This window comes from Gymnogyps californianus, unplaced genomic scaffold, assembly GCF_018139145.2.
Source record: "Gymnogyps californianus isolate 813 unplaced genomic scaffold, ASM1813914v2 HiC_scaffold_67, whole genome shotgun sequence".
NCBI lineage: Eukaryota > Metazoa > Chordata > Aves > Accipitriformes > Cathartidae > Gymnogyps > Gymnogyps californianus.
In genome coordinates this window covers 2066-28692 of record NW_026114460.1, presented here as the reverse complement: position 1 = coordinate 28692, position 26627 = coordinate 2066, and the positions used below count along the sequence as shown (strand labels likewise).

The 26627-nt window shown below is 63.2% G+C and overlaps 1 pseudogene; it reads right to left on the bottom strand.

Moving 5' to 3' along the window:
• Positions 1-1151: 1151 nt before the first annotated feature.
• LOC127029089 (tubulin alpha-8 chain-like) lies at positions 1152-26277 on the bottom strand (annotated as a pseudogene).
• Positions 26278-26627: the final 350 nt, after the last annotated feature.

Genomic DNA, 26627 nt, shown 5'->3' with positions numbered 1-26627 from the left:
AGCAGCCTGGCCCCGCTTGCTCTCCCCGGAGAAAGGGCAGGGCCGTGCCCCCAGAATGGGGCTGCCGGGCTGCCCGGCTGGAGAGCAGTAGTGGCCGTTGCTAGAATGGGCCCCATGCTCTGGGGCTGCCTGCTCCTGCCGGGAAGCGATGCAGAACACAAGGCTTCTGGCCTGATCCTCCCTGCTTTCTGGGCCCTCTTGCACCCACCTGCCCAACCTGGCTGCATCTCTGCAAACCCCAGCACACTGGCCAGGCGGAGGGAAAAGCCTGCTCTCCTCCGAGACCCAAGCGCCTCTTCTCTGGGCGTGTGCCGCTAGCTGCTGAAAAGCGCTCTGCTTCGCACTTGCCGCCCGCCTCTTGCAGCGTGGGGTTTTATGGAGGGCAGCTGGTTATGACCTCACAAGAGGCGACTGGTGATGCCCGTGATGACCTCAGAGGGGCTACCCAGGGAGGGGGTTGCTGTGCCGCCTGGGAGGGAGAAGCCCTGTGGGTTGGCCCCCACCCCCACCTGCAGCTCCCAGAGACAAGGGGCCAGAAGGACCTGGCAGCACAGAGAGCAGCACCTCCTGTGGCTGCCCCAGCAAGCTGCTGTGCCGATTACCCACCTCCTCCTGTGCCAGGCGGTGGCATGGGCTGCGCTCTGGGCAGGAAGAGAGTGTTGGGAGAATTTGGGGAGTTTTAACAGTGAATTAGAGCAGGGAATTGCCTTTTTGCACTCGGCGTTGCCAGCTGCTGATGGCAGTGACCTGCGGTGCTTCAGAACAGGCTGTAGTTCCACGGGGGTGAGTCCAGAGGCAGTGCTGCTTTAAGCGCTCCCCCCGAAAGCCGGGGTGCAGGTGCTGCAGACAAGCCCAGAGACCCGGGCTCGTCCCTCAGCCCCTCGTCAGGCTCCTCAGCCACCTCCCGGGCGTGCGGCAGCCTGCAGGACTGAGCTGTGAGAGCGCTGTGCGCAGCCCGCTGGGGCGGGCATCAGGGAGCCGGGCGTGTGGGTACTGCACGGAGCCCTGCGGGACTGGCCTGGGAGCGGGGACCCCAGTGCTGCCCAGGCTCCCAGCGCTGGGATCAAGCAGCCCCGTGTGCAGGTCCCTTCAGGCTGGAGGACCACCCCATGCAGACTGCCCCCTCGACAGTTCTGCATGAACACTGAGTCCTAGCGCAGAGCCAAGGAGTGCCTCTGTGTCAGAAAACCCGAGCAAGACCTGTCGGAAAAGGGGCCGACTTGGAAAGCGCTCACAGAGTCTTTGCCAAAAAGGCTGTGAGCACTCCCCGATGAGTCCAGGGAGGCCTCTGAAAGGCCACCACCAGTCTGCGGAGCCACAGTGCAGATCGACGTCGGGTCCTGCCTGACCCCCTCGTTTCCAGCTTGCGTGCCCTGCAGGTCAGCCTGGAGTGGAGTCCGAGCATGCCCGGAGCCAGCTGCTCCCTGCAGTGGCCCACTTCCACCCGGCCTGGAGAACGAGCCTTCATCGCTCAGCAGCTTCCACGGGTAGACTGATGCCCAGCCACTTCCCGTGCAAAAGCTAGCTGACTTCCCTAAACCCCCTCTTTTCCCTTTTTACTGCTGGGCAAGACATTAGATGGCATGGACTATCTCTTTGGTTAGTTTGGGTCATTTGCCTTGGGAGGGGTTGTGTGCCCTCCCAACCTCTTGCACATCCCCAGGCTATTCACTGGGGGAGCAGACTGAGAAACAGAGGCGGCCTTGGCGCTGTGCAAACACTGGTCAGCAACAGCTCAAATGCTGGGGGGCTATCAACGCTGTTTTGCTCGCAAATCTAAAACCCAGCACCATGAGAGCTGCTAGGAAGAAAAGTAACGCCATCCTTTCCGGCCCCCGGGCAAAGAGGGCATCACTCTCAGCACCCACTCGTAGCGCACGGCGGGAGCAACCGCGGGCACCGCGGCCGTGGGGGGGGGCTGCCGGCCGGGCGCCCATCCCCGTGGGTCAAGGCTGGCACTGCGGGAGCCCGCGGCCGATGGGATGGGGGATGCAGCGGGATGGGGAGTGGGGGATGCAGCGGGGGGGGGGGGGGGGGTGGGGATGGGGAGTGGACCCCCGGGGGAGGAGCGTGTCCCAGTGGGGGGTCCGGGGGGCTGCAGTGGGCTCACGGCCCCCGGCCTGGCCTTGGCTGCAGAGGGTTAATTTGCCCAAGAAGCTGCGAGGGGGCACGGCCGGAACGGCTGAGCCGAACTAGCCGAGGGGACAGTGGAGACCACACTGACGGCACGGCCCCCTTAAGCCACGGCAGCCCCGCAGCCCCGGGGCGGTGGGAGAGGGCGCGGGTGGGGCCCCCAGGATCTGGGGGGCCTGCGGGAGGGGCTGGTCCTGGCCGGGCTGTGCAGGAACGGGGGCACCCCAGGGCTGCCCCTTCCCGGGGCTGGGGCCACGCTCCTCCCCCGGGGGTCCAGCCCTGCCCCGGCCCCATCTCCCCCCTCAGTGCTCGGCCCAGTACCCTCCCAGTGCCCCCACCCCGCCATGCCCCTGCCGGTGCCCCGCCCTGCTGCAGAGCCCTGCTCTCCCCGTCCCTCCCAGTCCCCCACCCCGGGGCCCTCCCCAGCGCCCCGCCTCTCCCCGTGCACCCCCGATGCTTTTGCCAGCGGCTGCTGGGCGCATCCCCAGCCCCCTCGCCAGTACACGCCCGCTCCCTCCCCAGGCCCCCCGCGGCATCCCCCGGTCCCCTCCCCGCTCTGCGGCCGCTCCCTCCCCAGCGCAGCCCGGTGCCTGCCGCGCTGCCCTCCCCAGTGGCTCCGGTGCCTCCCCCGGGCCCCAGCCCAACATCCCCGGGGCATCCCCCAGCCCCATCCTGCTGCACGCCCCGCTCCCTCCCCAGGGCTGCAGGGTGAGCCCCCTCCTCGGGGCACCGGGGGCTCCCAGCCTCCCTGGGGGCTGTTCCCAGGGCTCCTCACCCCGCCTGGTACCCACCCATGTGACAGGGACCCCTGGGGACAATAGCGGGGGGACATGAACCCCCCAGGGCAGGCAGCCCAGCAGGGCACAGCCAGCCGAGAGCACAGGACCCAGCCAAGGGACCCCAGTCCCACGCAGCCCCCCAGCCCCCCAGCACAGCCCCTGGGCCAGCTGGCAGCAGGGCCGGGCAGCCAGCCCAGGCCAGCTCAGCTCAGCCAGGACCCCCCCTCCCCTGGGGACGTCCCCCCAGGTCACCGCCAGGCAGATTGTGCTGGGACAAGAAACGAGGCCAGACTGGAAGGAGCAATTCCAGTGAACAGCACCGTGGTGTAGCAGACAGAAGGCACAGGGACCAGTATGCCTCGCCCTCCTCCTCGCCCTCCACGCTGTCGGCCCCCACCTCCTCGTAATCCTTCTCCAGGACAGCCATGTGCTCCCACGCCTCCGAGAACTCCCCCTCCTCCATGTCCTCCCCCACGTAGCAGGGCACGAACGCCCGCTTGGCAGTACGTCAGGTCAAACTCGTGGTCCAGGCGGGCCCAGGCCTCGGCCACGGCCGTGGTGTTGCTCAGCACGCACACAGCACGCTGCGCCTTGGCCAGGTCCCCGCCGGGCACCGCCGTGGGCGGCTGGTAGTTGATGCCCACCTTGAAACCGCTGGGCACCAGTCCCCGAGCTGGATGCTGCGCTTGGTCTTGATGGCAGCAATGGCAGCCTTGACATCCCTGGGCACCACGTCCCCGCGGTACAGCAGGCAGCACGCCGTGTCCGTGCCGTGCCGTGGGTCGCACTTCACCGTCTGGTTGGCTGGCTCGAAGCAGGCGCCGGTGATCTCCACCACCGAGAGCTGCTCGTGGTAAGCCTTCTTGGCCGAGATGACGGGGGCGTAGGTGGCCAGCAGGAAGTGGATGCGGGGGTACGGCACCAGGTTGGTCTGGAACTCCGTCAGGTCGACGTTCAGGGCCCCATCGAAGCGCAGGGAGGCCGTGATGGAGGACACGATCTGGCCTATCAACCTATTGAGGTTGGTGTAGGTGGGCCGCTTGATGTCCACGTTGCGGCGGCAGATGTAGATGGCCTCGTTGTCCACCATGAAGGCGTAGTCGGAGTGCTCCAGGGTGGTGTGGGTGGTGAGGATGGAGTTGTAGGGCTCCACCACGGCCGTGGAGACCTGCGGGGCCGGGTAGATGGAGAACTCCAGCTTGGACTTCTTGCGTAGTCGACGGAGAGGAGCTCCATGAGCAGGGAGGTGAAGCCGGAGCCGGTGCCACCCCCGAAGCTGTGGAAGAGCAGGAAGCCCTGCAGCCCCGTGCACTGGTCAGCCTGGAAGAAGGGAAGAGAAAACAAGAGCGATCTGTCAGCAGTTGTGAATTTAAGCTGCTACCGAGTTGCCCAGGAAGGCAAATACCCAGCCCTGGATCTCGGGCCTCTGGGGACTCCTGGCTCGGGGACGCAGGCAGGGGCAGGCACCTGCCCGAGTGCCCCAGCTCCGCTTCCAGCCACAGGGCCCTGTGCATCGGCACGAGCGGCCCTTGGGAAAGGGGCCCCTTCCCGCAGGGACTGGGGACGATCGGCTCCTTCCTGCTGCAGAGCCGCCCGTGCGGCGCCTGCGCCCAGCATGACCAGGCGCTCTGCTTGGGACGAGGAAACCCACGGTGCTTTCCAGGAGGTGTTTGGAGGGTCCAGAGCCGCCATCCTGGGGCGCTGGGCAGGAGCTGCAGCCATGAGCTCCCACCGCACTCCCTCCCAGGGCAGAAGCAGCCCCTACTCGAGTAAACCCTCGGAAGCTCTCAGTAAGAGTTGGTGTCCTCTCCTCTGCCCAGTCCCAGAGCTCCTCACTGCGCTGAGAGGTTGGAAGGACCCAGGGTCAAATGGTCAGTCTCCCAACCCCACCGCCCAGGCACGCTCCACCCTTGGGTGCAGTCCAGGGCTGGCAGCTGCGGTGGCTTGCAGGTCCTGGCAGGAGTCAGCCCGAGGGAAGGGGCTGACCACGATTCCACTCCGGATCCGTGAGCCGCCCAGTGCTCCCAGCTAGTGCCCTGGGGCAGTGGACGGTACCACGAAGTGGCCCACGGCCGAGGGCTTGGAGGGGGCGAGGGTGCCCAGGTCGCAGCCCCAGCCCCGCATGATGCACCCGTGGTTTTGCAGGTGGCAAAGCACTTTCCCCAGATTGAGGCCTGGCTGTGGGGGACGAGCTGGAGAACAAGGTAGTGCCGACAGGGCCGCGGGGACCAGGTGTGAAGCGTGCCCACGGGACCCTGGGGTGGGCGGGCTGGCGGAGCGGCCGCAGCGGAGCTCAAGGGACTCATTTGAGGCAACTCTCCCTCTCGCAGAGTGCTGCGTCAGGAAATAAGGAAAGTTGAAGAGGCACTGCGCAGGAGGAAGAGGCCTGGCATGAGTGGGCGCCTCCGCACCCAATACCACAAGGTGTCCAGTGGTCTCACGTGCCTGCGAGGTTATGCATTCGGCAAGGACCCGCGCATGGCCTACGCCCGGGTCTGGACTCGTCCAGCCGAGCCCTTTGCCTGCAGCCGGCAGCACAGTGAACGGATGGCAGAGCGCGCACGGGGGTCTGCGTGCCTACGAGGTGGTGGAAGCGCAGCTGGTAAGGGAGAGAGCCTGTGCCAGCCCCTGCCCCGCCAGCGTGGGTCTCCCTGGGAGAGGGGCCCATGGAGGTCACAGCCACGCATGGGCTACACGGGCCAGGGGCACCGTGCAACTCCAGCTGTCCCGGGCGTGCAGCAGCGCTTGACAAGTGTCCTTGCTCTGTGTTGACCTGCAGGAGAGGGAGATGCTGGCAAGGAGACGCGGCTCCTGTTATTGGCTGCAGTGAGTGTCCCCACTGGGTCCCCTGTGCCCTGGGGCCCGCTCCCGGGCAGCGGGTGGGATGGGCCGGACGCCTGCTCCAGCCGGCGGGGCTCACAAGTCCGGGCTGCTGGGGAGCTGCTGGCCGGCTGTGGCCTTTGCAGATGGGCAGTGCACAGCGTGGGTTTTCCCTGGGCCGGGGTGTTTTCCCGGGCTTGCGGAGTGCCGTGTCCCACCCTGCTCGAGGAGCAATGAGCAACGGCTGGGGAGGCAGTCCTGGGGCTCCCGGAACGGCCCCCTCCATCCCGCAGGCAAGATGGGGTTGGGATGCATCCACCCTGCCCTGACTCCCATCCCTCTTCTGCCCCGCAGGACACTCTGCCTGCTCTTGGTCAGCCTGGAGCTGGCCATCGGCTTCGCTCTGGCTGCTGCGGTGCTCTACGCCTCCTGGTTCGACCCCGAGCTCTTCTACCGCCTGCTGTTGCGTGTGCTGTGTGAGGAGACCTACGTCGACCTGGCGCATGCACTGGGAAAGATCCTCCCCGTGGTCAGTGAGGGGCTGCTGCCCTTCTGACCGCCCCGCTCAATAAAGCCTCTTCTATCTCCACCTCCACGTGCTCGGGCGTGTTTGTCGGGGCGCAGGGAGAGGGTCTTGCCCCGCGTGCCGGTTCCCGCAGCCCCTCGAGGCCAGGCCCAGTCTCATCGGCTAGGCACTGGGTGCCACCACCCTGCCTGCCGCAAGCCAGGTCCCTGCGTGCCAGCCTCGCCTGCCCTCCCTCCCTCCGTCCCCGGAGGATCCATGATGCTGTGTAATCAGGTGGAACCACCGTCTTCTCAGGCCATGGTAGTTTTTTCACTCCACCTTTTTTTGGCAACCGTTCAGCACCGTGCAGGCCAAGCCCTGTAAGCGTGTCTGAGACGACTCGGGCTTCAGCAGCCGGGGACACATTTACACGGAGGCCGGCAAACGTTATCACCCACGGACCACTAGACCCCCCAAGCCCCCTCCCTTCCTCCCATGACCCCGGTCTCCCCCTCTCCCCAGGCTCCCATCCCTGGTGGCACCACAGCCCCGTGGCTCCCTGTCCCCACAGCCCCGTTGCCGGTTGCACCCCATCCCATGGGGCCCATTCGAGCAATCTCGTAGCCGGTGGCCCCCTCCCCAAGGCCCTGTCCCTGCTCACCCCACAGCCAGCGGCCGGCACAGCCCTGCCTGCTCCCTGCCAGCTTCTCCAGCCGCTCGCAGGTTTCGCTGCCCAGGGGAAAGGCCCTGTCGGATGGAGGCCGGAGCGACCCAGGCTGCCAACTCTGGAACGCGGTGCCGCTGCACGCAGCCGCTCAAAGGGCCACAGCTGAAGCACGTGGGTCACTGCCTGCCGGCCTGCCGCGTGCCCCCCTTCCTCCTGGCATCCCCCTGCGTGCCGGCAGCCGCCGCTCCCTGAGCAAGTGAGAGACCCCATTCCTCTTGGGAGCCTGCAAGCACGGGCTCTGCCTGGGCTAGAGCAGAGGGCTGGTCTTTACTTTTCCCCATCCCGGGCTGTCGTTCCCCCCCCGCAGCTGGATGCTGGATCCAAACGGGGGCTGGATGCTGGAGCCCGGCGCTGGAGCCCACGCGCTGTGGCCGTCCGTGCACATGTGCACACGCGTGTGTGTGAGTGTCCGCGTGCGCCTGCTGGGAGTACATGCGCAGCCTGGCTCCTGCTTGGCTTGGGCTGGGGAGCTGTGGCAGCCGGACGGCCGCGGGACAGGCAAACCCCACGGGGAGACGCCGACACGCGGTGCCCGCGGTTGCTCCCGCCGTGCGCTACGAGTGGGTGCTGAGAGTGATGCCCTCTTTGCCCGGGGGCCGGAAAGGATGGCGTTACTTTTCTTCCTAGCAGCTCTCATGGTGCTGGGTTTTAGATTTGCGAGCAAAACAGCGTTGATAGCCCCCCAGCATTTGAGCTGTTCTGACCAGTGTTTGCACAGCGCCAAGGCCGCCTCTGTTTCTCAGTCTCTTCCCCGTAAACAGCATCCTCATACCCTTCCACTGACTCCCACTGCTCCCCACTACCCATCCAGTGCCGCCCAGTGTTCCTCAGTGCCTCCAGGCTTCTCAGTGCACCCAGTGCATCCCAATACCCACCCAGTATCTCCCACTGCTCCCACCGATCGCTCTTCAGCAGGGCACGGAATGTGTCCAGATACATTTCAAAGGAAGAAACCTAGTTGGAGGGAATTGGGGTGTCAGGGTGGGGAGGTGGGTCGAGACCCGACCTCCCACTCCTCCCACTGCTCCCAGGCCCTCCCGGTCCCCACCCTGATGAGGAACTCGAGGGTCTCGTCCATGGAGTAGATGTGGTTGAAGATGTCCTGGGCGACACGTGGGATGATGCCCATCTGCTGGGGATCGTGCAGCTTGCCCTGAGGGGTGGGTGGGGTGGTGGTGAGCACCCAGGGGTGCCAGGGCCCAGGGGTGCTGCCCCTCCCCAAGGCCCCCCCGGCCCCCTCAACTCCATGGGGTGGCTCTTGCCTGATGACGTCTGCCCATAGGCAAAGATGGTGCCATTGTACGTGGCCAGCACGGCTGTGGGAGGGGAGGGTGGGCAGAAGCCCCTCCGGACCCCCAGGAACCCCCGAGGACTCCCGGGACCTTCACGGGCCTCATAGACCCCCCAAACCCCAAGGAACTCCCCTGAGATCCACAAGGGCTTCCTGACCCCCCCATGGCACCTCACATCACCTCCAAGACCCCCAGCGATGCCCAAGGACCCCTCAGACATACCCCCAGAATGCCTGGAGATTGCAGGGACCCCCCCAAAGTCCTGCGGAGACCCCAAGACCTGCTGGACACCCCCAAGGACCCCCTGCACATCTCCCCTTGCCAGCGTCACCCCCCAACCTGCCCTGTCACCTCCCAGCACCCTCCAATGACCCCCCCATCTGGGGGTCCCTGGAGAAGCATCCCCCAGCTAGGACCCCCCGGTTAGGACCCCCCCAGGGCCCCCCCGAGTTCCCAGCCCTCACCCTTCACCATCTGCATGGCACAGGCGCGGGAGACCTGCTCCTGGGTGGTGTTGGGGGAAGATGCAGTCGAAGACATAGGGATTGCCCTGGGGGGGACGACATGGGGGTCAGTGGCCAGGAGAGACCCCCACAAGGTGCTGGGGCTGGGCCAGCCTCAGGGCTGCCCTTGGGGGGACCAGGAAGTTCCAGTGAATCCCAGGGAGGGAGGTGGGAGGTTGCAGGAGGCCTCTCATACAGCCCTGATCCCTCATACCCTTCTGCCCCCCCAAATCCCACGGACCCCTGCCCTCCCATACGCTCCCTCATACACCCCATCCCCCACCCCCCTATACGTCCTCAAACACCCCATCCCCCATTGCCCATCCTCCCTCCCAGCCACCCAGTTCGGGCAGGTCCTCGTGCGCTTGGACACCTCGCAGCAGGAGATGGCTGGGGCTCTCGAGCACAACAGCGTGCTGCTGGCGGAGGTGGGTCCCAGCAACACCCGCTGGGATGGAGTGGAATACTTAAGGCAACTGGACATACAGAAGTGCACGGGCACAGCTGGGAGGCACCCACGAGGGCTGAGGGATCTGGCTGACGGGAGATGCACAAGCCAGGCCCTGCTGCTGCTTCACCCCCTTTAGAGAAAGCCCATGCGGCAGCCTGCGGGCAGGGGGTGTCCCTACAGGAATTCTTGGACTGGAAGAACTGGCAGGAGAAAAAGATTGAATTATTTTGGTTTGATATTGTCAGGAAGGTGGCAGCATTGCCCTGCCTGAGCCATCTGGGCTTCCTTACGTGGTGGGCAGGGTTGTGCATCCAGAAGAAGTCAGCACATCCACGAAACCCGTCTGGCACAAACAGGTTGGAGTTTAACATTCTTTTACCAAGTTTTGCAATCCTAGTTTTCTTTTTAAAATTGCAACTAAGAAAAAAACCCACCCCCGGAGCGGGATTTTGCACCTGTCTTTGTGATTCCTGTGGCTTATAACCCCAACAGCCCCAGGCAACACGACAGCCAGGGCCCGGCTAAACCTGCACCTCCTGCAGGCAACAGCCACGCAAGCTTGGGCAGGTCCAAAGAGCTGCTGTTCGAGACCAGCTTTTTGCTTCATGTTTCCCTAGTCCTCGTCGCCCGTCTCAGACACCTGTGGCTCAAACCCCTCTGTATCCTCTACTGCCTGGCTGCGTGTAGACATAGGCCGTTCTCCAAGAGCACCAGCTTGCCTGCTTCTGCCTCTCCCATCCTTCCCATTTCATTGCAAGGCTTTTAGGATGCCCGGGAGGTGACTGGGGCCTAGCTGGCGTGGCTATTCCCGTGTCAATGGGATCCCAGTTGCCAGGGTGGGTACGCATGGGACCCATGCTAAGAGGAAAGGAACATCCACATTTTCCCCTAGTAATGCTTTGGAGTTCAGTCAAAGCCCACACCCCTCAGCTCCCCCCAGAAGACCTCGACCCCCTCAGTTCCCCGCTTCAGACACCCGCAGTCCTTTGAGTTCCTCTCAGACTCCGTCTCCTCAGTTCCCTCCTGCACACCCTCCCTGGCCTTCACTTCTCCCCAGACACCCCATCTTCTCAGTTCTCTCCAGACACCCCCCACCCCCTCACGTCCCCACCCAGACCCTCCTGATCCCCTCAGTTCCCCTCAGGCACCCCGCTCCTTTCACGTACCCCAGCTACCTGCTCCCCACAAGGTCCTGCTCCCTCCAGAGCCCCCTGCCCCGATCCCTCGCCAGGCCCCGCACTCCCTATACCGGGCAGGTCGGCATGCTTGGGTCAGATGTGGTTGGAGGGGTGTTTATGGGTGGGGGGGACAATGGGAGGGAGTTATTCCCCCCGCCACAGTCTGGGCGGAGGGCGATGGCGGGAGCTGCTTCCCCCAAAGAAGGGGAGGCCGAGGGGGGGAGCTGTTTCCTCCCCAAAAGGGAGTGGTGACACAGAAGAAGAACACAGGAAGGGAGCTGGGGACGATTCACAGGGGAAACTAAACCCAGTCAGTGGCACCCAGCACAGGAAACCCTTCCATGAAGACTCTGCCCACTCCTTTCTTTCTCTGGTTTGCTCTTTCCAGCGCTTCCTGCTGGAGATTTTCCGCTTTCCGGCCCAGGGCTGGTGCTGTAGCAGAGCTTTGTTCTCGTGGGAGTGAGCAAAGCCAGGAACGAGTGCAGGAGTGTGTGGGGCAAGCTAGTCACAGCGCGCGGGAGCTCATCCCGCCCCCGGCAACAGGCGCTGCTTGCGCATTGGTTAGAGCGGAAGGGCGGAGCCCTCTGATTGGTTGCTGCCGTGCAGATGAGGCGGGGTGAGCAGCGGGGGCTGGTCTCCCCGAACGCACGAAGGTGGGGCCGTCTGGCAAGGCAGCTGCCGGGGCCTGCTTGCCGATGTCAGGGCTCCTCAGGAAGCCCCAGAGGTGGCCAGGAGTTTCACTTTGCTATCTAACTTAAAACCAGCCCGCATTGCAACACCTCTGCAGGTCCAATCCACAGCTGTTGCTGCAAATCAACCCTCAGCTTTGTTTGCTGTGGAGGGAAAAAGATTCTCGGCTGCTTCTCAGCCCGTTAACCTGGATCAGCGGGCAAAGGCGGTTATTCCTGACTGGGTCACTGCTCAGTTTACGAATACTGCAGCAGAATTTCTCCCCTTCGCTGAGGCTCAGCAGCTACACAGGCTTTCATGATCTCGGCCCTTTCTTCCGTATGCTTTTAGTGGATTTCCGTTCTAAAACCGAGCCATTGGATTTTTACATCTTTTGAACTGAGAGGGAATAGTTCTGCTCCTATGCCACTCTTTGTTCCTTCCTCAGGGTAAAGGCGCCTGTAGGTATCACCACAGGGAAAAGGAAATGACCGCTTACATTTCATGAAGCGTACGTTTAGTTCCTGGTAATTCCCTGCTTCGGAAGGACCACAGAAACAGCAAATGGACAAAAAGGGGGCAATTCTTCTCTAATGATAGCCTGGTGTACATGCTTTTCAATGAAACGCTAAACACGGTGCAGGCATTACCTACGTATTCGCATATGCTTCGCTGTTCTAATGGCATGAGCATTTTCCTGACTTGCTTAAACCTCTACCGTGAGTCAGTCCTCAGGGCCAAGGAGCAGAACGGCAAATGGACGGAGCGTAGTTCAAAGCTGAGTAAAAGTACCACTGAACAATGTACAAGCGTCGATGCTTTATTTGTCTAACTATGGTACTGATGACTCTCATGTATGAAATTACCTCACGATTATTAAAACGAAGAGGAGGCACATCCAGTTCGTGGTGTGGATCCTCTCATCTGACCTGGGTCTCTCTTGCTGGGCACTCTCTAGTTCTCTCCAAGACTAAGAAGCTGCAGATAAGTTACTTAGGGAACAACTATTCTTCGTGAAGAATGGAGAGCCCTGACAGTGCTCAGGAGAACGCCTGTTGTATTTGCTTCACAGGGAATAGAACAGCAGTCTTCAAAACCCGCCACTGCCTTGGATAGCAAAGCCCCAAACTCAAGCACTTAGAAATATTAATAACGGGAATTAGTATACCTGACATTAGGAGGCCATTTATATCTATTTCAACTAACGTGTAGAGATAGCTGCTATGATGGCTTAAGAGAGCATTTGAAGATCGGTACTCTGTGAAGTGTTCCAGGTATTTACCGATGCAGGTCCCTGTAAGCAGATGGGGGGATGATCTCCTCTATTGCCGCCACCGATAAAAATCACAGCTAAAAACTGTCAAAGGACATTGATTTACAATCCAGGGATTTGAAACCTAATTTAAACCCAAACGCTAAGATTAGGATACGTTTCTCCCTTTCTGTGATTGAAAGGAAACTCCTCTGCTTTCATGCTCGAGAGATTTCTTGCCAAGCACTAACTGCCTTCACAAAATACTACACGCAGAGGCAGGAGTGAGTTAGCGCCACGTGATGTGAGTGACGGTGAATGGAACCGGGTCAGCCACGCCATCTGTCTTCAGATCTCATAATTTTTACATGAAGGATTTCTGACGCCTTGGGATGAACGGTGCAGTATTGTAGCAATGGCAGTAAGAACTTTCTCAGCCATCTCCAACTCGGGCCATATTTCCATCAGCTTTTCTCAGAAGATAATTGGTGTACCGCGAAGCCAACCTCTGGAAATTCCAAGTGTTCCTTTGAAAGCGTGTGAAATTCCCCCCAAATTAGGTAGCAAATATCCCCTCTTCATTGACTTGCCAAGAAACAAAAGAAAAGCCAGGAGAACATTCCACGGGATCTAACAAGCACAAGGATTCAATATTTTAGGAAAAAAAAAGTAATAACACTCAGTGAAACCAACTCAAACCAATACGAAAGTTAATCGCGAAACTGCAAATTATTTCTTTTTGTGGCGATCCATAGAGTCTCCACGTCTGTGTCATTTTTGTGGGCCTCCTATGGACCCGCTCTAACAGGTCCATGTCTTTCTTGTACTGAGGAGGCCAGAGCTGGATGCAGTACTGCAGGTGGGTCTCATGAGAGTGGAGCAGAGGGGGAAAATCCCCTCCCTCCACCTGCTGGCCACGCTTCTGTGGATGCAGCCCAGGACACGATTGGCTTTCTGGGCTGCAGGCGCACATGGCCGGCTCATGTCCAATTTGTCATCCACCAGGATCCCCGAGTCCTTCTCCGCAGGGCTGCTCTCACTCCATTCATCCCCGAGTCTGTACTGCTGTTGGGGATGGCCCTGAGCCCCGTACAGGACCTTGCTCTGGGCCTTGTTGAACTTCATGAGGTTTGCTGCACCACTCGGCTTGGTGTCCCCTGCAGACTTGCTGAGGGTGCACTCAGTCCCACTGTCTGTGTCAGTGGCTGTATGAATATGAAGATACTCAAGAGTACTGACTGAGAACTGGCTGGGGCGTTTTGGCTGGAACAACCTTGAGAGGAAGGGCAGCCTTCTCCTGCGGCTGCTGCGAAAAGCCCTGCCTTTACTGCAAGGCAGGTGCTGGGCCCGGAGAACAGGGAGCTGGGTGTGCAGCCAGAGAGGCTGTCCTCGGTGCCTCCGAGCTGTGTTTCTGCTGGCCTCTCCGCTCAGACACGTGCTGCACGTTGATGTGGCCTGCCTGAAGAAGGGCTCCCCTGCCCATCACCCTGCAGAGCCAGGGGGAGGCCAGCCAGTGCGGGACCCCCGAGGGAAGCCCCTCTCCTGCATGAAGCAGCTCCAGTGAGAAGGGGCACCCGGGAGCCAGGATGGCCCCAAGCCCTCCGTGCCGCCCGGCACTGCTTGGGAAAGGAGAGAGGGCACAGGGCCTTGCAGACAGGCCTGCTTCACTCCTCTGCTCTGCCCGCGGGACAGCTTTCCCGGGCCTGCGATTCTGCTCTCCTAGGACATTGGAGCTTTGGTGAGCCACCCTGGTCTGCGGAAACTGGAGCTGGACCATCGGGGGCTTCTCCTTCAAGCCCCATTCCCTTGCCCTGTCCCTTGCTGCCTGGACCACGAGCATCCTTCTCCTGAGGGAGAAAGGTCCCTTCCCGACTCGTGGCGCAAGCTGTTGGAAGCTCCCTGGAAGAACGTTGGCGAGGAACATACACAAGTCAAGTGCCACACATCATCTTTGTTTTATTCTTCTTCCAAAAGAAGCTCTTGGCCTGCGGGTGGTCGTTGGGGCTCGCCGTCTTCCCGTGAACCTGTACTCGTACACACAGGTGTACTCCGGTTTCCCCAGTTGCTCTGCACCCGGAATTTGATGTAGCGGAAGGTCCTGGGAAGCTCCTTCTGTACAGAAATGGAGGGAACCATCATTACGCAGGTGGCCAGAGCCCCGCACATCGCCGGAGCCCCTCTGCCCGCGCTCCCCCCGCTGAGGCCCAAACGCAGCCCTGACGAAGGAGGAAGCACGGGCAACCAGACCCCCCTTTGCCAGGGCCACGGAGGAGCCCTCTGGGCCTAGAAGGCAAAGGCTCCCCTGAGGGACTGTTTCCCTTCCCACTGCTGCTTTCTCTGCGCTACCCGAAGGAAAAGGAAAGCCCTTGCAAAGGTGGGGCAGCTGCCTCGGCCAGCAGAGCAGAGCCCCATTTGCCCTCCTCTTGCCGTCTTCCCCGCAGGAGCAAGGAGCGTGGCAGAGCAGAGGCTGGCTGGGGCGATCCTCCGCACTCTTTCCTCCAAGGACTTGCGGACAGCCCTGCCTTCTTCCCGGCATCCTGCTCACAGCTCTTGCCGTACCTGCACATGGAACGTCTGAGCGATCTCCTTGTGCACGTCGTAGGTGAATGTCCCCAGGAGAGTTTCTGCCGTTGCCTCATCCACTCCCTCCAAGACGAGAGACAAAGGGAGCAGGTCAGGCTCGAGCAGGGCACCAGAAAAAGGGCACGCTGAGGCCAAAGCCGGGAACCCTTCCCCACCTGCCCTGCTCTAGCGGCAGTCTAGCACAGCTTAGGGGACTCTGGGTCAGGGTGGCTTGAGCGCGTGCTCCGGGATCCTTGGCCATGAAGCCGAGAAGAAGGCCCCAGAGGCACAGAACCCGCACGCGCCCCCAGTGGCCCCCCAAGGATGCGGTGCTCTGCAGCAGCCAGCCCCAGAGAGATGTCTGAGAGAAGCCGCCGCGAGAAGCACGTCTCTGGTACGGCTTTTCCCTGGGGCCGGGCCCCCCCACGAAGCGCAAGGCAAAGACTTACGGAGACAGCAAACTCTTTGGGGCGCTGCTGACTTCCCCGGAAGGAGAGACTGCCGCGGAGATGTGCCAGATGGTGAAAGCCGTTGGCCAGATTTGCTCAGGCAGCCGGATGACCACGTGGCCCCGAGATCCTTGGAAAGGCCAGCAGTCGCCAGGGGCAATACGGGCTGAAACCAGAAAGCCCTGAGCATCAGTGGCAAGGAAGCCAAAGGCTGCCAAGGACAAAGGTGGCTAAGGGTGGCGGGCAGGTCGCAGCAGCTGGGTTTAGCTCGGTCCCCCTCCTGAAGGGAGGGCAGTGCCGTCAGGGATCGCAGGGATCACAGGAATGCGAGGCAGGCTGCAGGGCTGAGCGATACGGCCGGGCTGAAGGGAAGTGCTGTGCACTTGGTGTGCCAACCCGAAAGCAAGGAGGTGAACCACAAGTCAGGATTTCTCCTGTGATACCTGCAAGATTGTCTCTGGAGGGTTTGCAGAAGAAAAGCCGAATGGCGGAAGCCACCAGGTCTTCTTGCCTTGCCCACCATAAGTCTTGGATGTCCTCTCCTTGTCAATGGCGGCGCCTGACGTGAAGGTGGCCGAAGATTAGGAGTCGAAGCAGTGCATTAGGCTGTATTTCTCAGGCTCGAAAGCAGAGCCTGGCAGACCTTGGGGGAGCGCCATACACAAAGCGAGGGCAGTGAGACTTTCTGTCTGCATACCTATGGCTTCCAGAGCCCAGTCAGGCATCTGGTGGTAGTTTTCAAGCACCTTCTTAATTGCCGCCTGGGTCAACTGCAGAATTTCCTGGGGAAAAATTGCGAACGGAGAGATGGCAGTGAACAGAAACACACGCGCGGGCAGTTCTGCACGAACACGGAGTCCTGGCACAGAGCCAAGCACTGCCGCTGTCAGAAAACCCAAGGCAAGAGGTGCCGGAAAGGGTGCCGACTTGAGAGTGCCAAGAGGAAGCAACAGGAGGGAGCCCGGAAAAGTAGCGAGGTCTCTGATCCACCTGCAGCACCTTTACCTCTCTCTTCTCCTCTTGGACGCCGTGGTCTCCGAGGACCTCTCTCACTGCCTGCAGTATGTTCCCCCTCGCAGCAGACACCTGAGCCGCTGTCTCCTTGAGCTGCCGCATCTGCTCCAGCCAAGGCTGGGAGTTCCTGGAGGCAAAGGAAAGCAGGTCTTGTCCAGCAGCTGCCCAGCCCCTGCAGGCAGGCTCCAAACGCCGTGCAGAGAAGGGTCCCATGGGCTTGGGTCACCCCCCGTCCCCCAGCCCCTTTCCTTCCTCTGGTTTACAAATGGCTCCCTTCCACCACCGCAGGTAGTAGACGGGGAAGTCAGGAGCCCTGGACGCGAGGCGAGTGAGCGCAGGCAGCAGGAAGCCAGCTGAGACGGCTCCCCAGAGCGCGTTCCTTGGCAAGAAAGCGCTCTTACCCTCGAGACTGCAGCTCCTCTTCAGGCAGGCCTGACATCTTCTGCAAGATAAAGACACTCCACTGGAGCAAGCACGAGGAGCACTGCCAGGGCTTCCCAAAGGAGACTCCCCTAGGGAGAGCTGGCAGAATTTCCTGCTGCTTCGAGTCGCTTTAGAGAGACCCTGACCCGAAGGTTGGGCTCTTTAACCAGCCACGTTCAGCAGAGCATCTTGCGGCCTCCGTCTGACCCCCCAGGCTCTCCGAGAGGTATGCAGGCAGCAAAGGCACCTTCTGCCAAAGTGCTCCCCGCTTCAGCCTGCCACCCTGCGGAGGTCACTCGGGAAGATCCGTCTCTGTGTTGAACTCGATCCAGGCGCTAAGGAGACTGAAGGATGAACAGAAGGGCACCCCCCACCCCCCACCCTCTGCCTCAGCGGTGATGGGCATTTTGGACCAGGCGCCGCGTGTTCCCAGGGCAGGCAGGAGGGCAGAGCCACGGCCTTTGCAGGCGTTGGCTTTCCCACAACAAGGGACACTTACCCGCAACGCTCCCTTCCCCACACCGTTGAGCCCCAGCAGTAGACAACAGCTGTGGGTCACATTGTCAAGAGATGGTTATTTTCCTCAGGAAGCTGGTCCCTCTCCCCTGGACTGCGGGAGCATTTTTTGGTCAGGGATGCTTACCAGACAGGACGGGAAGCAGCAGGAAAAGGGCCTCAGACCCTCCTGCCCTTCTGGTGGGTGCTGCGTTGTCTAAAAGAGAGGCAACGTTGTTGTTCCCAAAGCCCAAGGTTGGGACGCAGATTTGCCGGGGATCCGCTTGGGAGCTAGCTTGCTACCAGGTTCCTGTGCTCAGCACAGCTGCAAGCCCGAGGGCCCGGGCCTTCGGGAAGGTCTGGCCCATTGCACACCACCCCTGGGACACAAAGACCTCTGGCCTGACGCAGGGCAGCAGCCTGGCCCGCTTGGCTCTCCCCGGAGAAAGGGCAGGGCCGTGCCCCCAGAATGGGGCTGCCGGCTGCCCGGCTGGAGAGCAGTAGTGGCCCGTTGCTAGAATGGGCCCCATGCTCTGGGGCTGCCTGCTCCTGCCGGGAAGCGATGCGGAACACAAGGCTTCTGGCCTGATCCCTCCCTGCTTTCGGGCCCTCTTGCACCCACCTGCCCAACCTGGCTGGCATCTCTGCAACCCCAGCACACTGGCCAGGCGGAGGGAAAAGCCTGCTCTCCTCCCGAGACCCAAGCGCGCCTCTTTCTGGGCGTGTGCCGCTAGCTGCTGAAAGCGCTCTGCTTCGCACTGCCGCCCGCCTCTGCAGCGTGGGTTTTATGGAGGGCAGCTGGTTATGACCTCACAAGAGGCGACTGGTGATGCCCGTGATGACCTCAGAGGGCTACCCAGGGAGGGGTTGCTGTGCCGCCTGGGAGGGAGAAGCCCTGTGGTTGGCCCCCACCCCCACCTGCAGCTCCCAGAGACAAGGGGCCAGAAGGACCTGGCAGCACAGAGAGCAGCACCTCCTGTGGCTGCCCCAGCAAGCTGCTGTGCCGTTACCCACCTCCTCCTGTGCCAGGCGGTGGCATGGGCTGCGCTCTGGCAGGAAAGAGAGTGTTGGGAGAATTTGGGAGTTTTAACAGTGAATTAGAGCAGGGAATTGCCTTTTTGCACTCGGCGTTGCCAGCTTGCTGATGGCAAGTGACCTGCGGTGCTTCAGAACAGGCTGTAGTTCCACGGGGGTGAGTCCAGAGGCAGTGCTGCTTTAAGCGCTCCCCCCGAAAGCCAGGGTGCAGGTGCTGCAGACAAGCCCAGAGACCCGGGCTCGTCCCTCAGCCCCTCGTCAGGCTCCTCAGCCACCTCCCGGCGTGCGGCAGCCTGCAGGACTGAGCTGTGAGAGCGCTGTGCGCAGCCCGCTGGGGCGGCATCAGGGAGCCGGCGTGGGGTACTGCACGGAGCCCTGCGGGACTGGCCTGGGAGCGGGGACCCCAGTGCTGCCCAGGCTCCAGCGCTGGGATCAAGCAGCCCCGTGTGCAGGTCCCTTCAGGCTGGAGACCACCCCATGCAGACTGCCCCCTCGACAGTTCTGCATGAACACTGAGTCCTAGCGCAGAGCCAAGGGGTGCTCTGTTCGAAAACCCGAGGCAAGACCTGTCGGAAAAAGGGGCCGACTGGAAAGCGCTCACAGAGTCTTTGCCAAAAAAGGCTGTGAGCATCCCCGATGAGTCCAGGGAGGCCTCTGAAAGGCCACCACCAGTCTGCAGAGCCACAGTGCAGATCGACGTCGGGTCCTGCCTGACCCCCTCGTTTCCAGCTTGCGTGCCCTGCAGGTCAGCCTGGAGGTGGAGTCCGAGCATGCCCGGAGCCAGCTGCTCCCTGCAGTGGCCACTTCCACCCGGCCTGGAGAACGAGCCTTCCATCGCTCAGCAGCTTCCACGGGTAGACTGATGCCCAGCCACTTCCCGTGCAAAAGCTAGCTGACTTCCCTAAACCCCCTCTTTTCCCTTTTTACTGCTGGGCAAGACATTAGATGGCATGGACTATCTCTTTGGTTAGTTTGGGTCATTTGCCTTGGGAGGGGTTGTGTGCCCTCCCAACCTCTTGCACATCCCCCAGGCTATTCACTGGGGGAGCAGACTGAGAAACAAGGCGGCCTTGGCGCTGGTGCAAACACTGGTCAGCAACAGCTCAAATGCTGGGGGCTATCAACGCTGTTTTGCTCGCAAATCTAAAACCCAGCACCATGGAGAGCTGCTAGGAAGAAAAGTAACGCCATCCTTTCCGGGCCCCCGGGCAAAGAGGGCATCACTCTCAGCACCCACTCGTAGCGCACGGCGGGAGCAACCGCGGGCACCGCGGCCGGGGGGGGGCTGCCGGCCGGCCGCCCATCCCCGTGGGTCAAGGCTGGCACTGCGGGAGCGCCGCGGCCGATGGGATGGGGGGCAGCGGGATGGGGGAGTGGGGGAGCAGCGGGATGGGGAGTGGGGGATGCAGCGGGGTGGGGATGGGGAGTGGACCCCCCGGGAGGAGCGTGTCCCAGTGGGGGGTCCGGGGGGGCTGCAGTGGGCTCACGGCCCCGGCCTGGCCTTGGCTGGCAGAGGGTTAATTTGCCCAAGAAGCTGCGAGGGGGCACGGCCGGAACGGCTGAGCCGAACTAGCCGAGGGGACAGTGGAGACCACACGGACGCACGGCCCCCTTAAGCCACGGCAGCCCCGCAGCCCCGGGGCGGTGGGAGAGGCGCGGGTGGGGCCCCCCAGGATCTGGGGGGCCTGCGGGAGGGGGCTGGTCCTGGCGGGCTGTGCAGGAACGGGGGCACCCAGGGCTGCCCCTTCCGGGGCTGGGGCCAGCTCCTCCCCCGGGGGGTCCAGCCCTGCCCCGGCCCCATCTCCCCCCCCTCAGTGCTCGGCCCAGTACCCTCCCAGTGCCCCCACCCCGCCATGCCCTGCCGGTGCCCCGCCCTGCGCAGAGCCCTGCTCTCCCGTCCCTCCCAGTCCCCACCCCGGGGCCCTCCCCAGCGCCCCGCCTCTCCCGTGCACCCCCGATGCTTTTGCCAGCGGCTGCTGGGCGCATCCCCAGCCCCCTCGCCAGTAACACGCCCGCTCCCCCCAGGCCCCCGCGGCATCCCCCGGTCCCTCCCCGCTCTGCGGCCGCTCCCTCCCCAGCGCAGCCCGGTGCCTGCCGCGCTGCCCTCCCCAGTGGCTCCGGTGCCTCCCCCGGCCCCAGCCCAACATCCCCGGGGCATCCCCCAGCCCCATCCTGCTGCACGCCCCGCTCCCTCCCCAGGGCTGCAGGGTGAGCCCCTCCTCGGGGCACCGGGGGTCCCAGCCTCCTGGGGGCTGTCCCAGGGCTCCTCACCCCGCCCTGGTACCCACCCATGTGACAGGGACCGCCTGGGACAATAGCGGGGGGACATGAACCCCCCCAGGGCAGGCAGCCCAGCAGGGCACAGCCAGCCGAGAGCACAGGACCCAGCCAAGGACCCCAGTCCCACGCAGCCCCCCAGCCCCCCCAGCACAGCCCCTGGGCCAGCTGGCAGCAGGGCCGGGCAGCCAGCCCAGGCCAGCTCAGCTCAGCCAGGACCCCCCTCCCCTGGGGACGTCCCCCCAGGTCACCGCCAGGCAGATGTGCTGGGACAAGAACGAGGCCAGACTGGAAGGAGCAATTCCAGTGAACAGCACCGGTGGTGTAGGCAGACAGAAGGCACAGGGACCAGTATGCCTCGCCCTCCTCCTCGCCCTCCACGCTGTCGCCCCCACCTCCTCGTAATCCTTCTCCAGGACAGCCATGTGCTCCCACGCCTCCGAGAACTCCCCCTCCTCCATGTCCTCCCCCACGTAGCAGGGCACGAACGCCCGCTTGGCATACGTCAGGGTCAACTCGTGGTCCAGGCGGGCCCAGGCCTCGGCCACGGCCGTGGGTTGCTCGCACGCACACAGCACGCTGGCCCTTGGCCAGGTCCCCGCCGGGCACCGCCGTGGGGCGGCTGGTAGTTGATGCCCACCTTGAAACCGCTGGGGCACCAGTCCCCGAGCTGGATGCTGCGCTGGTCTTGATGGCAGCAATGGCAGCCTTGGACATCCTGGGCACCACGTCCCCGCGGTACAGCAGGCAGCACGCCGTGTCCGTGCCGTGCCGTGGGTCGCACTTCACCGTCTGGTGGCTGGCTCGAAGCAGGCGCCGGTGATCTCCACCACCGAGAGCTGCTCGTGGTAAGCCTTCTTGGCCGAGATGACGGGGGCGTAGGTGGCCAGCAGGAAGTGGATGCGGGGTACGGCACCAGGTGGTCTGGAACTCCGTCAGGTCGACGTTCAGGGCCCCATCGAAGCGCAGGGAGGCCGGATGGAGGACACGATCTGGCCTATCAACCTATTGAGGTTGGTGTAGGTGGGCCGCTTGATGTCCACGTGTGCGGCGGCAGATGTAGATGGCCTCGTTGTCCACCATGAAGGCGTAGTCGGAGTGCTCCAGGGTGGGTGGGTGGTGAGGATGGAGTTGTAGGGCTCCACCACGGCCGTGGAGACCTGCGGGGCCGGGGTAGATGGAGAACTCCAGCTTGGACGTCTTGCGTAGTCGACGGAGAGGAGCTCCATGAGCAGGGAGGTGAAGCCGGAGCCGGTGCCACCCCCGAAGCGTGGAAGAGCAGGAAGCCCTGCAGCCCGTGCACTGGTCAGCCTGGAAGAAGGGAAGAGAAAACAAGAGCGATCTGTCAGCAGTGTGAATTAAGCTGCTACCGAGTTGCCCAGGAAGGCAAATACCCAGCCCTGGATCTCGGCCTCTGGGGACTCCTGGCTCGGGGACGCAGGCAGGGGCAGGCACCTGCCCGAGTGCCCCAGCTCCGCTTCCAGCCACAGGCCCTGTGCATCGGCACGAGCGGCCCTTGGGAAAGGGGCCCCTTCCCGCAGGGAAGATTCTGTGCAGAGCTCCGCACGCAATGGCAAGCAGCAAGGAGCTCCTGCGGCGTATGGTAGGTGTGAGGGCTCCGGTCCGCGGGGGCTGGGGCTGCAGACCCTGAGCCCCTGCTCTCCTTTCCGCATGCAGGAGGAGAACCAGCAGCGCCTACCGATGCCAACAGAGAAGCTCAACAGTAAGGTTGGTGTCCTCTCCTCTGCCCATGTCCCAGAGCTGCCGTCGGCTGGGGCTGAGAGGTTGGAAGGACCTCTGGAGGGTCACCTGGTCGTGGTCCAACCCCGCCGCTCAAGGAGGGTCACGCTAGCGCCGGTGCCCACGGCCGCGGGCAGAAGCGTGACGGGGAGGACGTTTTCCCCAGGAGTATGGGGCGTCCATCGCTCCCTGTGCCTGGCCTCGTGAGTCGCCCAGTCCTCCAGTAGTGCCCTGGGGCAGTGGGGTAGCGGAGTGGGCACGGCCGAGGCTGGAGAGGGGCGAGGGTGCCCAGTCGCAGCCCAGCCGCCCGCAGTGATGCACCGTGGTTTTGCAGGGCAAAGCACTTTCCCCAGATGAAGGCCTGGCTGTGGGAGGACGAGCAGGAGAACAAGGTAGTGCCGACAGGGCCGGGGGAAAGGGTGGGTGCCCACGGGCCCTGGGGTGGGGGGCTGGAGGAGGGCCGCAGCGGGCTCAGGGACTCAGACCCTTCCCTTCGCAGGTGCTGCGTCAGGAAATAAGGAAAGTTGAAGAGGCACTGAGGAGAAGAGGCCTGGTGAGTGGGCCCCCGCCCACACGGGTGTCCAGGGGGTCCCTGCCTGGGGTGGTGTATGTTTGGAAGGACCCCCGCATGGCCACGGGGGTCTGGAACTCGTCCAACCGAGCCCTTTTGCCTGCAGCCGGCAGCACAGAAGGAGCAGAGGCGCCGGGGTCTGCGCTGCCAGAGGTGGTGGAAGCGCAGCTGGTAAGGGAGAGAGCCTGTGCCAGCCCCTGCCCGCCAGCGTGGGTCTCCCTGGGGAGAGGGCCCATGGAGGTCACAGCCACGCATGGGCTACACGGGCCAGGGGCACCGTGCAACTCCAGCTGTCCCGGGCGTGCAGCAGCGCGTTGACAAGTGTCCTTGCTCTGTGTTGACCTGCAGGAGAGGGAGATGCTGGCAAGGAGACGCGGCTCCTGTTATGGCTGCAGTGAGTGTCCCCACTGGGTCCCCTGTGCCCTGGGGCCCGCTGCCCGGGCAGCGGGTGGGATGGGCCGGACGCCTGCTCCAGCCGGCGGGCTCACAAGTCCGGGCTGCTGGGGAGCTGCTGGCCGGCTGTGGCCTTTGCAGATGGGCAGTGCACAGCGTGGTTTTCCCTGGGCCGGGGTGTTTTCCCGGGCTTGCGGAGTGCCGGTCCCACCCTGCTCGAGGGCAATGAGCAACGGCTGGGAGGCAGTCCTGGGGCTCCGGAACGGCCCCTCCATCCGCAGGCAAGATGGGTGGGATGCATCCACCCTGCCCTGATCCCATCCCTCTTCTGCCCCGCAGGACACTCTGCCTGCTCTTGGTCAGCCTGGAGCTGGCCATCGGCTTCGCTCTGGCTGCTGCGGTGCTCTACGCCTCCTGGTTCGACCCCGAGCTCTTCTACGCCTGCTGTTGCGTGTGCTGTGTGAGGAGACCTACGTCGACCTGGCGCATGCACTGGGAAAGATTCCTCCCGTGGTCAGTGAGGGCTGCTGCCCTTTCTGACCGCCCCGCTCAATAAAGCCTCTTTCGTATCTCCACCTCCACGTGCTCGGGCGTGTTTGTCGGGGCGCAGGGAGAGGGTCTTGCCCGCGTGCCGGTTCCCGCAGCCCTCGAGGCAGGCCCAGTCTCATCGGCTAGCACTGGTGCCACCACCCTGCCTGCCGCAAGCCAGGTCCCTGCGTGCCAGCCCTCGCCTGCCCTCCCTCCCTCCGTCCCGAGGATCCATGATGCTTGTGTAATCAGGTGGAACCACCGTCTTCTCAGGCCATGGTAGTTTTTTCACTCCACCTTTTTTTGGCAACCGTTCAGCACCGTGCGGCCAGCCCTGTAAGCGTGTCTGAGACGACTCGGGCTTCAGCAGCCGGGGACACATTACACGGAGGCCGGCAAACGTTATCACCACGGACCACTAGACCCCCAAGCCCCCCTCTCCTTCTCCATGACCCCGGTCTCCCCCTTCCCCAGGCTCCCATCCTGGTGGCACCACAGCCCCGTGGCTCCCTGTCCCCACAGCCCCGTTGCCGGTTGCACCCATCCCATGGGGCCATTCGAGCAATCCGTGAGCCGGTGGCCCCCTCCCCAAGGCCTGTCCCTGCTCACCCCGGACGGCCAGCGGCCGCACAGCCCTGCCTGCTCCCTGCAGCTCTCCAGCCGCTCGCAGGTTTCGCTGCCCAGGGGAAAGGCCCTGTCGGATGGAGCCGGAGCGACCAGGCTGCCAACTCGGAACGCGGTGCCGCTGCACGCAGCCGCTCAAAGGCCACAGCTGAAGCACGTGGTCACTGCCTGCCGGCCTGCGCGTGCCCCCCCTTCCTCCTGGCATCCCCCTGCGTTGCCGGCAGCCGGCCGCTCCCTGAGCAAGTGAGAGACCCCATTCTCTTGGGAGCCTGCAAGCACGGGCTCTGCCTGGGCTAGAGCAGAGGGCTGGTCTTTACTTGTCCCATCCCAGGCGTCGTTCCCCCCCGCAGCTGGATGCTGGATCCAAACGGGGGCTGGATGCTGGAGCCCGGCGCTGGAGCCCACGCGCTGTGGCCGTCCGTGCACATGTGCACACGTCGTGTGTGTGAGTGTCCGGTGCGCCTGCTGGGATACATGCGCAGCCTGGCTCTGCTGGCTGGGCTGGGGAGCTGTTGGCAGCCGGACGGCCGCGGGACAGGCAAACCCCACGGGGAGACGCCGACACCGGTGCCAGCGGTTGCTCCGCCGTGCGCTACGAGTGGGTGCTGAGAGTGATGCCCTCTTTGCCCGGGGCCGGAAAGGATGGCGTACTTTTCTTCTAGCAGCTCTCATGGTGCTGGTTTTAGATTTGCGAGCAAAACAGCGTTGATAGCCCCCCGGCATTTGAGCTGTTGCTGACCAGTGTTTGCACAGCGCCAAGGCCGCCTCTGTTTTCAGTCTCTCCCCGTAACAGCATCCTCTACCCTTCCACTGACTCCCACTGCTCCCCACTACCTCATCCAGTGCCGCCCAGTGTCCTCAGTGCCTCCAGGCTTCTCAGTGCACCCAGTGCATCCCAATACCCACCCAGTATCTCCCACTGCTCCCACCGATCGCTCTTCAGCAGGGCACGGAATGTGTCCAGATACATTCAAAGGAAGAAACCTAGTTGGAGGGAATGGGGGTGCAGGGTGGGGAGGTGGGGTCGAGACCGACCTCCACTGCTCCCACTGCTCCCAGGCCTCCCGGTCCCCACCTGATGAGGAACTCGAGGGTCTCGTCCATGGAGTGAGTGGTTGAAGATGTCCTGGGCGACACGTGGATGATGCCCAGTGCTGGGATCGTGCAGCTTGCCTGAGGGGTGGGTGGGGTGGTGGTGAGCACCAGGGGTGCCAGGGCCCAGGGGGTGCTGCCCCTCCCCAAGGCCCCCCCCCCTCAACTCCATGGGGTGGCTCTTGCCTGATGACGTCTGCCCATAGGCAAAGATGGTGCCATTGTACGTGGCCAGCACGGCTGTGGGGAGGGGGAGGGTGGGCAGAAGCCCCTCCGGGACCCCCAGGAACCCCCGAGGACTCCCGGGACCTTCACGGGCCTCATAGACCCCCCAAACCCCAAGGAACTCCCCTGAGATCCACAAGGGCTTCCTGACCCCCCATGGCACCTCACATCACCTCCAAGACCCCCAGCGATGCCCAAGGACCCCTCAGACATACCCCCAGAATGCCTGGAGATTGCAGGGACCCCCCAAAGTCCTGCGGAGACCCCAAGACCTGCTGGACACCCCCAAGGACCCCCTGCACATCTCCCCTTGCCAGCGTCACCCCCCAACCTGCCCTGTCACCTCCCAGCACCCTCCAATGACCCCCCCATCTGGGGGTCCCTGGAGAAGCATCCCCCAGCTAGGACCCCCCCGGTTAGGACCCCCCAGGGCCCCCCGAGTTCCCAGCCCTCACCCTTCACCATCTGCATGGCACAGGCGCGGGAGACCTGCTCCTGGGTGGTTGGGGGGAAGATGCAGTCGAAGACATAGGGATTGCCCTGGGGGGGGACGACATGGGGGTCAGTGGCCAGGAGAGACCCCCACAAGGTGCTGGGGGCTGGGCCAGCCTCAGGGCTGCCCTTGGGGGGGGACCAGGAAGTTCCAGTGAATCCCAGGGAGGGAGGTGGGAGGTTGCAGGAGGCCTCTCATACAGCCCTGATCCCCTCATACCCTTCTGCCCCCCAAATCCCACGGACCCCCTGCCCTCCCATACGCTCCCTCATACACCCCATCCCCCACCCCCCTATACGTCCTCAAACACCCCCATCCCCCATTGCCCATCCTCCCTCCCAGCCACCCAGTTCGGGCAGGTCCTCGTGCGCTTGGACACCTCGCAGCAGGAGATGGC